Here is a 15,283-nt window from a genome sequence, read left to right as displayed (position 1 = left end):
ATCCATTTCTCGATGCCATATGAGAGCTAGGGACAGAATCCTTCAGAGAGGCTTTCTACTTATACTGGGCTCTCCGTCCGGCCTGTGGCGAGCGTTCCGTGCCTTGCTTAATCCAGGACCTTTGCTATCCCAGTGTTTACTTACCCTGAAGTACACTGTGTTCACTAGCATTTGGGATGACGTTGTTCACCTTCTCACTGTGGTAAGCGACCGATAGTCTCGACCGATTTCGCAGCCTGATCTATTTATATGAGGTAGGGAACATTCTCTTTCCTTTAAAGTGCCTCGTTTGTGATTATGTTAAACATAACCGTACCATGATTGTTTCTTCCTATTGGTGTGTGGATATGGATATCCCCAACTGAAAGCTGATCATTTGTCAGTCAACAATTAGATTTTAATAGTTTTCTGTCCCCGGACCATCTCGTGGTACCACCCACATGTTCAATCAGTCTTGGACTTTTGATGACCATAGCAGGCTGCTCATGAAACAATCCTGTAAGTTTCGTATCATGCTTGCTGATATTCAGGGTTGAAGTGTTAAAGTCTCCAGCTGGTACTATTTGGTCAAACCTCAGGTAGCTTCAGTATGCCCTCCTATTATCCCATCATTATGGAAGTGAGAACCTGTGAGCCGGCATAATCTTTTCATCAAGTGCTTCGTTCCGTTCACATTGTAGCAACACCAGCATGACTGTCAACTCTGCTAATTCGGTACTGTATGGCGTTACGGCTTCGAAGTGACTGTTAGAGTATTTCGCCACTCCATATACAGTTTTGTAGATTCGTCACCATGCGACTACCTAATCTATAAGATCCTATGTGGAAGTCAAATCGTGTTTATACTGACTCGTCCTATCGTGAAAATCGCCAACATGACGTCTAACATTTCCAAAGAACACATTTTGGGCTGGTTAGGGGGTAATATATCCAATATAAAATAAAAGGTCATATGGGGTGGCTACTTCTGGATGGCCGAGTCAACCACCTCGACCAATTGATTCTGCGTTGACCAATAATAATGAGATAAATGTTCAGATAACAACAGGTTACTTGAGGTATGCCAGTTCGCAAGCAGAATCAGATTGCTACAAATGCTACAGACCTCACTTTCTTAAGTTACTCAATTATGTTGATATGTTAAAGGGAGTTTGAATGCTCTGCAAATGAGGACCTAAACTTACATCTCCCTCCGAGTAATACCTTCGTAACACTGAGATACCAGCTTATTAGGTGTCACTCAATCTTACGGTGTAATCAATTTGCGATTAAATACAGAAAACTATGTAACAAATCACCTGTTTCCATTGAGGGCTTAAATGCCTTGTTTGATGTAACAAGAAGACGAAGATTATCAGGACTATGTGATATATCAGCGCAATACTTTTCGAACGATCTGATCACGCATATGCTGGTTATGAACATTGATATATAGAGTTAAAAGGCCAACTGGATGAATAGAGAGTAAGAAGGGACAAACATATTCAAGAAAATATTATAAAAAACAATTTGAAAACCCATTGCGCTGAATAATACGCTTAGATTACCAGGTTAAGTTAAAGGTGAGAACAAACTGTTTTTGAAAGTATTTCAAATACTTTACCTGAGATCGCTGAATTTATAATTAGGTTCTGACCGATAATGAGTTAAACATGCTGTCATATCAATTGAACATCCAAATCTTGATAAAACAACAAGACTCCTCTATCTCATAGCCTTCATTTACTTGAGTGGAACACTTGTTTCGTTAGCATACTTGTCAAAAACTGTACAAGATCAAGTCTCCAAGTGTTGCTTTGTAATAGCATTTGTTCTAGACGCCTTTACAATTGATTTACAGTTTACCTTGAAACTGCCACATAAATCAATCTAGGTCATGCTAACCTCTTCATATACGATGTCAGGTTAACATAAGTTCACTGATACAGCCACCACACGTCTTGACTTTTGATCAAGTAAACGTCTGGTAGCCTAAAACCATTTTACATATTTCTTAGAATATCAGTGCTGGTTGGAGCGTCATTGATTTAGCACAGGAACAAGGTCATATAAGCCGGTGTTCTGATTGTCGATTTTGTCACATGATAATTAACTGGGGCGAAAGTTATAACACTGAGGGCGAAGTTGTTCTGCTTACGATACAGCAGTAAGATGCTCCCCCCAGACATCCATCATCTACAGCTATGCAATCTTGTCACAAAGAAAGGAGAGAACTAGAAAAGATTAACCCTGATGTAATGTATTTTATCTAGCTCCATAAATTTCCATGGTCACTCATAAGGCCTTCGAAGTAAAGAGCTAACACACTGAAAACTAGCGAAGAGGCCGTGTGATGGAACTATGAGATTACTCTACATGTTATCAACATCACCCTTAATCCAAGTCCTTTGAGAAGAAGCATACCTCCAGGGTAATATGAAACCTGGACGCAACGACTGCTCGTGCAAAAATAACGGCACTCGAGATCTACTTGTTCACTACCAAATCCATTACTCACTTGTCCACATTTCTATCTCTGCTGTGGTCCGTTCTCCTATGGCTCCACCAATGTCAACGATCTGAGTTCACGAAGTGAGATTTCTGGTCTCCTGAAACTATCTTCTAAATGTCATACCATAGTTTTCAGCGTTCAAAATTTATATCAAGTCGCATAACAGGCTTCATTAACTAAGACTCTAGAGTCATGTGCCACTGATATATGGTGTTTTTTCACATACGAGATACAAGTTTGATCATTCATTCGGTCTCACCTAGTCAATATAGAAGATGGGAGCAATTTACCCTCCGTTTATTTGGGGTCCAGTGTTAATTTTCATAGCCTTTCTGGAGTGTAGTTATTGTATTGTGTTTAAATCCAAGACGGGCTCCTCTACTAGATTCTGGTATAGTCGTTTATATACTGTCCGACCAAATAGGATGGTAAGAACTCAAACAAAAACAAACACCGTTGCCTACTCATCGTCTCTATCTTCTGATGAGTTTGCAGAAAGCTTATGAATTTCGAAAAGCTTAATACTCAGACATAGTAGTTGTAGTGTGTGAAATAGTAGTCTCAATAATCAATCGAAGCCTAACTGGGGCTCATGAAGAGCAAGCCAGAAAGAACTAATGTGGTTGCAAACATGTACAGAGACTGAATATTCACTCTTCGTCAGGTTTTAAAATTAGCCATACTTTCCGACACTAGATTGTTTTAGCATATCTTGACCCTAATGTAGTAGATGAAGTAGTTGAGTGCATCAAACACTTCATTTATCTTGGAAGTGATATCGGCCTCAGTGGGTTGATGTCCCATGAAGTTTGTTTACTGATTCGGAAGGCTCAGTTGGCTTTCGCCGACTTGCGTCACTTATGGTTTAGACGAAGTATCTATCTGCCAACTAAAGAAATACAGTTTGGCTGTTCGTTCTGTCCTTTCTCATGGATATGAATTATGCCCTTTAAAAAAAGGATACTTTGAGGTTAATAGTATTTGATCATAGATGCCTTACTAGGATTGGTCGCGTATTGGGGACCATTGAGGGAGCAATACTGAGGTTAAAACAACTTACCGGTTTGGGAGTTATTTGTACTTTGAGCATAGTTTTTGGTACAAAAGGGCATTGAATACGTATGCGCCACACATCTTTCTGATGGATTCTGTAGCACGTATTCTATATTTCCATGCTCAATACAGTTTCGCCCACATTAATTAACATCTATCGATTTTCATGCCTTTCTACTCACTGGAGCACGTAGTACTTCAACGATGTCTTACCCAAAATCTATAGGCTGTAATTGTCTGACGTGCCTACCACTTGTAGAAATAACCTCACAAAAGAACTTAAGGTTAAGCTACTGACCGGCAAACATTGATGGTGAGGGATCTGATTTCAACTAATCCATGTTTTAAGGGCAGAATATTTTCCCAATCTTAGGCACATTTTAAGCAAAAATGAGGCATTCATTCAACGAAGTTATTATCTTTCTCCTATGTTCGTCACTTTTAAGACTTGTGATACAACTTTTTGTTGGTTCTGTTGTATTCCGAAGATAACCTATTTTAGGCTAAACCAGTATATAATCAAGATTCTCAAATGCAACACGGAGAACGCCAACCCAATCACACTTGATGGAGAAACTCTAGAAGAGGTGGAAACATTCACGTACCCGGGAATCATTATTGATGAACAAGGAGAATTTGATGTAGATGTAAACGCTAGGATTGGCAAAGGAAGGGCAGCATTCCTACAATTGAAGAACATATGAAACTCAAAACAACTGTCGACTAATTCCAACGTGAGAATCTTCAATACGAACGTCAAGACAGTCCTAATGTACGGAGCTAAAACGTGGAGAACTAATACATCCATCTTCAAGAAGGTACGAGTATTTATAAACAGTTGTCTACGCAAAATACTCAACATCCATTGGCCGGATACTATCAGTAACAGCCTTTTTTGGGAGAGGACAAACCAGCTTTCAGCTGAAGAGGAAATTAGGAAAATATGTTGGAAGTTGATTGGACATACATTGAGGAAATCACCGAACTGCATCAGGAGGCAATCCCTAACGTGGATTCCTAAATGGAAGCGGAAAAGGGGAAGGCTAGGGAACACATTACGCCAGGAAATAGAAGCAGATATTAAAGGATGAATGGCAACTGGAAAGAACTGGGAAGGATTGCCCATGATAGGGTTGAATAGAGAATGCTGATGGGCGGCCTGTGCTCCTCCACGAGGGGTTACAGGCGTAAGTAATTATATAATACTTTGATTAACTTGTTTGTATTCAGCGAAAGAGAATGATCGACAAAGGATATAAATAATAAGGTTCTTGGTGTTTCAGACTAATAAGACTTTTACATTGTAGAGTTTTTCGGACAGTGACCTCGCCTTATGCTTCGGTTTTCCTTCCACACATTTTACTTTTTTCATATTTGTGAGGTCCAAAACTCATCAATATTATTAGATAGATCCGCTGGACAAATTAGATGATCATTCTATGTGAATGTTTCTTTGTTAAGTTTTGTTGATTTGCTCATGTAACCTTCTTATTAAATCGACCGGGATCTCACAGCATGCGTAAAATTTTGTTCCGAATTGCCGGTGATTCGTGAAAGAATGTTAGTAATTTATTCTCAAATAACAGTTTGTTACGTGGGGCATGCCGGTTTACAGGTAAGATCAAATTGTTACAGAAGTTAAAATTTTCACTGTAGAAGATTACTCAGCTGGGTTGATATTTTATAAGATATGAATGTAAATGGATTTCGTAAGAAACATGTCAATATCACACTTGGCGCACTTTATGAGGGTACCGTTGCAACATAAAGCTGATGGTCGAGAATAGATACATGCGAAGTTGGGGGATTTTAGAAGCTTCGACCTTATATCCCTCCGGAATATCTGAGGCTTTAATAAAGGTGTAGGATGAAGTCACCCGTGCCATATCTGTTTTTGGTGGGGTATCTCCTGGGGGCTGAAAAAGGTGCAATAAAGAGGAATGACCAAAAACAGAGCACACAATATTCATGTAGGAATGGTTAAGGTATAACCATTTAGTCTATTTGTCTATTACTGAAGTACTTACTAGTACTTATTATTATAATGAGTTAAAGAAAAATAGGTGTGAACAAGGTATGAGTGGATAAGGAACTGTATAAATGAAGGTAGTTTAGAAAGAAGTATGGAATTATGTGTAATTATAAAATATAGTGCTGAAAACAGTATTTCGATACAAATGGCTGTTTTCCTTTTTTCGAAGCTATTTGAACTCTTTTTTGTTTTTAGATTTTATAGGGCATGGACTGGGCTTCTTTTTAAGCCAATTGTCTAGTTTGCTTGTAATATTATTACTCAGTAGAAAGTGGAATCAGTTCAGCGTTCTAAACACGATTTAAAGAGCTACTTTGCACAAATAAGTTCGCATCAATACCGTAGGTTCGTGACACCCCACTTGACATAAGAAGCTGTAATTTAACATGTTCTGCCCTACAGACACGGGTGGATTGGAGTTATCTCCCCACATGTTGGTAAGTATCTGCATCGGCAACAAATGATTTCTTGTATTGTGGGAGGGTAATAACGACTGTCTGCAGTTTCGGAAGCAAAAAGCAAGAATAAAACATAACGGTTAAAGATAAAACCAAAATATGTTTCAAGCAATGTTAGGAAGATAAGTTTGTATGTACGTGTTGCTTTAGTGTATAAAGTTTGGGCTTGTGTTAACTAAATGTCAGTGCCTAATTTGTGAACAAGTTTTTATTCGGCCTTCTTTGACCTCGCGCATTTCATCGTGTAGGTTTTGAAGGACGCCAACTTCAGGGCAACATTTTCAGAGTTTATGGAGTGCGCCTATATTTCAGTACACATTATTATATTATTATTATTATCCTGACTTTGAAAGTCACTCTGGTTAATGTTACGAGATAAAGTTGAAAAGTGTTCAGCTTTTTCAACCGCCGTAACCCATTATACATGAACAAGTTATATTACAAATCCATGAGTAATGAACCTTCTGAGATAGGTAATGCACATACAGGCTGAGTGGGACGTCTTTCGCATACTTTTCCGAAATTCGATCATTCAAGATCTCTGAAGCAGTTTCTCCCTTATATTCAATATGCACGAAAATTGTTTTTCGAGTCACTGGCGATTATTCAAGTTTTAGTGTCACATTCCTCTTGATGAAACTGGATGAACAATCATTTCTGTCAAGTACTCATAGAAGATGGCTTAGTTCAGAGTTTTTACTCAATTAAGGAATATTCGTTTAGTCATTTAGGATACAAAGAGAATCAAGCTTTTTCCTAATCAACAGGAGCCAGCTTTGGAAATTTCTATGTTGGCTATCTCAGATAGATTTTCTTTGTATAGATTTCTGTAAACAACCGTCTACCTTCCTGTAGTTGTCAACAGCCATTTGTGGAGGATGAACATTTACATTATCAGATAGCACTAATAGTTGCTCTAGTGTATTGTCTTGCCAAGAATATAAACCATTACTTATTAGACGGTCGTACACCTGACAGCACTGTATCAGGCTCCTCTTTATTAAAAGATTTTAGCACGTACTATGAGAGTCTAACCACTGACTAACCACGAAGACTAGCATCGCTGGATAAAATGTCATATAAAATTAATGAAATAAACAATAAGACAAGTCATCTACATCATTAGAATCAATATCTCTCACAGAGCCAACAGTCATACGCCACGTTTCTTAGCTAAATTATGGATTGCTGAGTATGAAAGCGAATTCACGGTCCCCAGGCGTCTCATTAATTGACAACCTCGTCCAAACATTGAGCTCAAACCAAAATCTCATAAACGAATGATTTTAGACTCCATCAAGAAAAAAAACAAACTATAATCCTAAATCACTCAAGGAAACAGAATCGGGGTAGATAGGAACTTTTGTTAGTAGCTTTAGGTGTAAGTCAGTCGATCTATATGTGGAATGACAAGTTAGTGTATAGGCCAGCCTGTTAGTGAGTTACTGCTAAAACGCCTCCCGGCTACAAACCTTCAACAAATAACAACACCAACCGCTGACAATTATTACACTGATGGGGGATCATACAAAGTCTAAGAAAGTACTAGACTAATTAATAACCGTACTCCTATTTTTGTAACTGAACCACCACATGTCCATTCAGCTAACCACGAGTATGAAACATAATTAACGTGAGGCTGCCCATCGAAAGAAACTCTATACAACGATGGACAGTTACTTCAAAATCCCATCTTCCTTGGCAGTTGCACAGTAATTTCCAGGTCGCTGATGTTTACTTAGGTTTTTTATGTATGTGCATCATTATAATTTACGATGATGAGCCTTTCAAGGTCCTTAGATTGATATCAAGAGGTCGTGATAATAAATTACGAAGTAAAAAGACGTATTTGTCATACAGTATAGTAGGGTAGATCTAGATGCCAGTTGAATAAAGTCGGCTTTGACCAGATGTAACTGAAAGTGTGGTGTTTGTGAGCCGGGACTGTTAGGAAGCGAAATCAATCTACAATGAATCAGCTGGAAAACTGACGACGTCTACAGTAGGCCGAGGTCATATACAATAAACAAATTCGGGTGCAAGGCATTTAGTATCAAACTTTATAGAGCTACGAACGGTAGTGTGCCTGTCCATTGTGACACATTTGCGACTAAGAGACGTTTGATTGTTGGTGGAGTCAGTCAGCAAAACTATCGGCTTGTGAATGGTAGGTTGTTATTCGTTTAGTCACCTTGCTAATGAAAGCAAGATCAAGAGGTAATTGACTTCAGCAATGATTTTTGTTGCATTAATAGCGGTCATCACTGAAATAAATTGTACCGAGAATCTATCAACTGTAATAGCATTCGTCGAAGCATCTCCTCGATAATATTTGTTCACAAGTAACTCTAAATACCTTTTCTGACTTTTCATACTAAAATAACTTCATTTGAGCCGGAAAATGTTATACCAATACACGGAAAGCCTGTCTTTACAACTGTTTTAAGAGAAAACGGGTTGATGAAATTTAGACCATTCACAGGCCCACGTGATTATTTTGATGAACCATTCGTTTCCGACGACATTGAAATATTTATGTATTCCGTAGTCCGTCATAAATGCATACAGGTTTCTATCAAGAATGTTGGCTGTAAATCGACAGCCCTGAACTGTGTCAATAATGCAATAATTGTTTCATTGCTACAAAAGTTCATGTGGATACACTTTTTTAATTCTTTCTTATGGTATTGCTTGGAACCATTCCCTTACCTTTTATGTACCGATTTTCCGACTAATAATTAGTTCATACTTGTAAACGCACTAAACAGGAAACAGGTTGGGTAAAGAATATTGTCTCCGTCCTGCGGATATTGTAGACATGTACCTACAGGACAGTACCCAGTTAGATAACAATTGGTCAGTCCTGGAGTTCAAGGCCAAAAGAGTGTCCTTTGTCGTTTTTGTCTGGGAACCTATTAATCTTGATAAAGAGTCAGCTTGCCGCTTAAGGAATACCGTGAAACATGATATCCGTAATTAGCTGGAAAATAGAGGACGCCGTCTTCAGTTCAAAGGGTAATCGGTTATATAGGAAAAGACCCTTGTGTGTGTTGATCGTTAGATCTTTACTTTCATCAGATACAGGGATTTGTAAATTGGCATCTGATAAATCCAACTTCGCAAATTACCTGCCACCGTCCAGCTTGACGATGAGATCTTCAGGCAAAGGTAAAGGACACTGGTGAGACTCTAGAGCTTCATTTAGTCCATCGGAGTAATCCTCATATAAGTGAACACTGCCGTTAGACTTTTTGACCACCAATATTGGTGAAGCCTAATTTGAGTTCACCGGTTCAATAACACTCATTTTCTGGAACCTTTCTAGTTCTTGTTCAACTACTAGAAGAGAAGCAGGAGCCACAAGTCTCTTGCGTCGAAAAAAGGGAGTAGGTCAAGATCTGAGGGTTTGTAATGCTTTGGCTTTCGTGCATTCTGCAAATCCTTTTGTAAACACTTGGTGGTGTTTTTGTATCATATCGTTTTTCTGGTCCCACTCCAAGGGGTTATCAGTTCTGATCGGGCTTCAGATATTGTTAGTCGAATGGTCTGCTAGTTTAAGTGTCATCAGATCTAACCATAATAAGTTGAGTCCTTGATTCTTCGTAAGGTATACTGTTGTAGTCGTTGTTTTATTACTCTTAGAAACAGTGCAAGATACTTCTCCAACAATGTTAAACTTCCCACCAGATGCACTGTGTGCTTGTTGCGTTGTTGGGTGAACCGTGAGTCTGCCAATATTCTTCCAGGCTTCGGGGTTGATAAGAGTAATTTAGATGTTAGATCAAGTTGAAGACGAGTACGGTGTTTATCAATATCCAAAGCTGCATACTTTCCGCGGCGGTAAATTCCTGCTCGGTTATGAGATACCAATATTTTGTTAGCTGCGGCAATGTATCTGTATTTCTTGAGGTAGAGTTACAAACGATAACTTAGGTGGGTTCGTATTCTGTAGCTGATTTCCTTATGGCCCTTACGGTGACATTTAGTGCGACAATATTCTTTATATGGACAGGGCTTCTTGTGATGCCAACGTCCACATGTCCAGCATGGAGATGATGGCTGTTTGTCTGTGCTCAATGACTTTCGTGGGCCGGTATCTTTCTTCTCACTTGCAACATGGACGTATGTTGGCTGGCTACTATTTTGAACCATGGATGTATCATGTTTCATGTTCAACAATCTCTGGCACTCCATGGTGCCGAATGCCTCAGAGCACAGTCTCGAGGCCAGTGTTGTTCCCCTTGCATGTAAACGATCTTTCCAGTCTCCCATCATCATCAGCCATTTTATATGCTGGTGATATCAAGCCATGAGAAGTGTTAAACAGTGAAGTTGATAGTTAAGAGCTTCAAAATGACCTGGAGAAATTACGTGAATGGTCTGGAATTTGGCGATCGATAATAAACGCTTTTATATGCATTATGATGCATATTGATCACCAAGACACAGGCACACACTCAGCAAATAACATTCAGCTACATGTTGTACGGACGCACAAAGACCCAAAAGTCATCGCTGGCCAGGACTTAAAAGCTATTATACACCACTAAGCACTTGAAAACCCTTTCGTCTATACGTAAAGCCTTTCAGTCACGTCGATGCTAAAGCCATTTCAAATTTGTTCGTCTTAAGTTCGAGTGTTGCCTACTAGCAGCTAGCCAATGCTTAAAAGGAGACTGTATGCTGTTGAAAAAGGTTCAAAGAACCGCAACTTAGCTGATTCCAGTGATAAGAAGGCACAGTGTGGAGATAGACTGGCTGAACTAAACCTTAATCTCTTGTTATATGGGAGAACCAGAGGTTACTTAATAACATTCTTTAAAACACTTAATAATAAATTCAAATACGCAATGACCTCGTCTTTCCTTTTTTCAAAATCAGAAAATTCTTAAAGACATTAAAATTTTTTAAAACTCCCGAACAAATTACTTGTCAGCTGACTGTCGAATTTCGCATGGAGCCATCAGCGAATGAAGTTCATTACCTCAAAATATAGCCGAAGCTTCATCTGTCGAAGCTTTTAAGAGGCAGTCAGATCATACGGGCAACCACCATTGCCAGGGCTAAAACCGGCTGCTCAGCCTTTCATCCTCGCCAAACTGAAGCTAAAACCAACTATCTGATCTCCTGAGTAGGGAATATTATATAGAACTGACTGCAACTCAGGTGCTAGCGAGCTCCATTAAAAAGGGCAGTGGTATTTTTTCTCGCCGAGTGAATGATTTTGTTGTGACTGTGTTCTAGAGTTAAAAAGCTTCTTTTATACATAATAAAGTTGAACTTCTACTCACAGTAACGCAAAAGTCCCAGCACTTTCTTTTAAGTGTCTATCACTTTTAGAGATTAATAATCACTTATTCCGAAAATCAGTTGATTCGCTTCTTTTGCGTTCAAAGATATTTTTTGTGTTGTTCTTTGTGGGATCTCGCCAAACACTTTTAACTGCAAAAACGAAACAAAGGTGTTGTAGATCCACACGCTTCTTTCCTATCGAGGTTAGAATACGATGTAACGACTGCAACAAGTGTATCTCAACGCGGACACCTGACTTACACTGGCTGGATTTTAGGTGTTGCAAGCCATTATCACGGTGTTTGTACAAAACACGCCGCCCCACAGAGGCCCTTCTGATTCTCGAGGCGATTGAGCTACTAGACATAGCTTGAGAGTTGTGCTCAGACAGATGGTCAGCGGCGGATGAGCATCTTTCAAGTTCCGACGAATCTGAGAGCATCACCATGAATCCAGCCTTAGATTTGAATAGGACCATAAAAGCAGAACCCCATAATGTAGTGGATGATAGGTATATCGATTTTGGAAAAAGAAAAATAAGATGAAGAGAAACAAATTACAGAGAGCTCTAAAATATATGAGTTGACGGCTTCAGCTGTAGATTCTCATATTAACCCAAAGAGGACTATGTGGGAAAAAATCCAGAATGTTCTATAAAATTCGATTCAGAAACGAAATAAAGTTAATGATAGGCTTCCATCGGCATGATTTTAATCGACGAAAAAAGTGAGACATGTGCGTCTAACGCCTAATCGGACTGCGGGGTGAGAATAGTTTATGTAACGGAACCTTCCAACTTGACCAAACGGACCTCCCTGACAGATCAGTCATTTTTCATAAGTTAAGAGAGTCTTCCGGAATGGAACTAAAGTTGAGTTCAGACACGAGCTACGCCACATCAGGACCATAATTTGTAAGCTATCCTCGGAAACAGTAGCAGGAGTTAGCATTCACAAGCGCTACAGAGTGGGACAAAAGTTAATTCTGAAAGTAATCTAGCAAGCTGTCTCTTAAACGTTACTTTTGCTTCCATCAAGGCAAGAGGCCTGATATTGGTAAATTTACAAAAACCGACTGGATCTGGAATATGTCCTTATAATTCTCAGTCTTGTTGATCTTATTGAGGGACTATCGTCAGAAGGAGAAATAAATGAGCATTGTTTGAAAGGTGAAATACCCTACATTTAAGGGACTTCTGGACGTGGAATTTCGGAGCGAAAAGACCCCATGCCACTGTGGGTGGTATGGGAAATCATTCACAGAACTGAATGTATTCTGTACAAATACACGTAGCATACTAAATAAAATTGTAGAGCTAAAATATGTAGTGGACAAAGAAAATCCTGATGTCATTGCCATCTCAGAAACAATGGTAATGTCAGAAATGTATGACAGTAAAATTCAACTGTTTGCTCTTTTAATTTAAGCTGTTATAATAAATTGCAAAGGTGCTGGAGTTATCGTGTGCATGAAAAGTACCATAGCCATACGAGCTGTTGAGACAGTGACTCACACTTAGGGACATGTGAAATGATGAGCTCCCGGTTAAAATGCATATCACAAGATGTCGAGTTAATTGTAGTATGACACAGAACAGAATGCGTAGTGCATGAATTCCCTCTAAATAAACTTGAGTTCTGATCAAACAAGTGTAAATGCCTCATAGTGGATGACTTCAATATACCCTCTACAAATTAGGGAAAGTTAGAAGTAGAGACATCGAAAACATTGTTTGATTACAAATTGTTGGAAACCAAAATCGCCCTAGCTTCATTTCAGCACGCTACAGATCCCATCAGATATGACCTACAAAACGTTTCGTGTCCCTTGTACATGGTCTTCTCACACGGTGATGATGTCAGACAAATAATGTTCCTCCCATCTATGGGAAGAAGGACGAAAAACTAGACCTAAATACAAAGTCACAAAATCGGATGCTCAGTACAGACATTGATAGAAATGAATTACCAAAGGCTGTTAATATTTTGGACACAGAGAAAGCAGCAGAACCGGATAAATTACATTATGAAATCTCAAATCAAATTGCACAACATATTACTGCTCCGCTGACTACGATACTCAATATGTCACTTGACTAAGGTGAGCTACGTACGGACTGGAAGGATGAAATTGTCACTCCGATTCCTAAGGCTAGATCAAGACCATTTGCATCAATCAAACTATAGACCTGTCAGTCTTACTAGTGTCGTAGTTAAAATGCTGAAAAGAATAATTGGAAGACCATAATGACATTCGTGAAAACAAAAAATCTTGTTAAACAACGAACAACACAGTTTCAGGGAAAGATAATCTCGCACAGCAAACCTCCTCGTAGAAAGAGAGAAATGAAATGAGTTGTTGAATGATGGTCTACTTCGTAATTCGTAGTGACTTAATAATAGACCTAATTCTAAGATTGTAGATTTGTCCTGATGTAACTACCTAATCTAGGAGATCATACTTGGAAGTCACATCATTGTCTACACCGATTTATCGTTTCGTAACAACAACTAATATATGATGGAGGACACATTTAGTTCGGACATGCCATCCGATCAACTGCACTCAACTTCGAATGAATTTTACAGCGTCCACCATTAATGTCATACTCTTAGCGTCACATGTTGAAAGTACATTTTCCCAGTTATCTCATGTTCAGCTTCGATGATTGTGTGGTTGGGGCCCAATGCCACTACAGAGTCTCTAAATAACGGAAAATCAGTGGATGTTGTCCATGTACTCTTCAGCAAACCATTTGATAAGGGGCCAAACACTAGACTTTACTTAAAGCTGAAAAATCTAGGAATTTTCAAACCTTTCCTTCAGTGGACAAATGACTTCTTAGTAGATCGTTGACAGAAAGTAAGTACAAATCGCAAATGCTCCTCCTGAAAACCAGTACCTAGTGGAGTATCTTAGGGCTCTGTCCTAAATCCTTTACCTTTATTACTGCTTGTAAGTGAACTCCCAAGTGTAGGTGATTACTCGACGCTACTTTCCGCTGACGATGAAATAAGAAGGGATGTAGATGAGTGTGCACTTTAAGTGGACTTATATGTTCTGGTTAGCTGGTCTCAAGAATGGCAGACACTGTCAACGCCGCCAAGCGTGTCCACACTCCCAATGGGGCACAAAAATAAATAAGTGTAGCATAAGGAAAGAGTCAGTGCCCATGGCCTGGTTTCATAAGGATCTTGTGTGACAATAAGTCGTGATCTTAAGAACATGGCGTACTGTAGCCATGTCGGAGCCAGGAGGCTTGAAACCCTATGGGATTTAAGACGGACACCTACCAAGTTGGATACTTATATGTTCACCACAGTATACACAACCTTATTGAGACTCAAAGTTGAAAACTGTGTTCAGACTCCAAGACCCTTACTATAATGTGACTCGGATATCTTGGAAAAGTACAGAGGGCAGCTACCGGTGGAATTCCAGAGCCCCCGGAACTACTTTACAAAGAACGGCTATATGACCCAAACATGTTCACTCTGTCCTGTCGCAGATAAAGAGGTGATCTAAGTTTAGTATTCAGTCTACTAACTAAGATTATATTCGTTTACAGACATTGTATATTGATCAACTGGCTTGAAGTTTTGTCAGCAAAACTGAGCTAAGTTATCCCACCAACACCAGGCGCTGGAATTTCAAACGGTTGAATGTGCTAGCTTCACATGACAATCTTCAACAGGTGGATTGGGATGTTCACCCTCAACTTGAAGTGGATTCTCATTGGGATTTCTTACTGCACACGATCTTATGTGCTACTAAGCATTCATTTCCTCAAACCGTCCCAAAAAGCTACAAACAGCCCACAATCATCAAGAACCACACTCTTCGTTTGCTAAGCCGCAAAAGGCACTGTTGGGCCGAATATAAACGAACTGATAACAACGTCGCGTTCAGGCAATACAAACATATAAGGAACATATGCACAAAGGCAATAAGAGAAGA

The sequence above is a fragment of the Schistosoma mansoni genome, chromosome 5 (genome assembly GCF_000237925.1).
Source record: "Schistosoma mansoni strain Puerto Rico chromosome 5, complete genome".
NCBI classification, from domain to species: Eukaryota; Metazoa; Platyhelminthes; class Trematoda; order Strigeidida; family Schistosomatidae; genus Schistosoma; species Schistosoma mansoni.
This window is presented reverse-complemented; position numbering follows the sequence as displayed.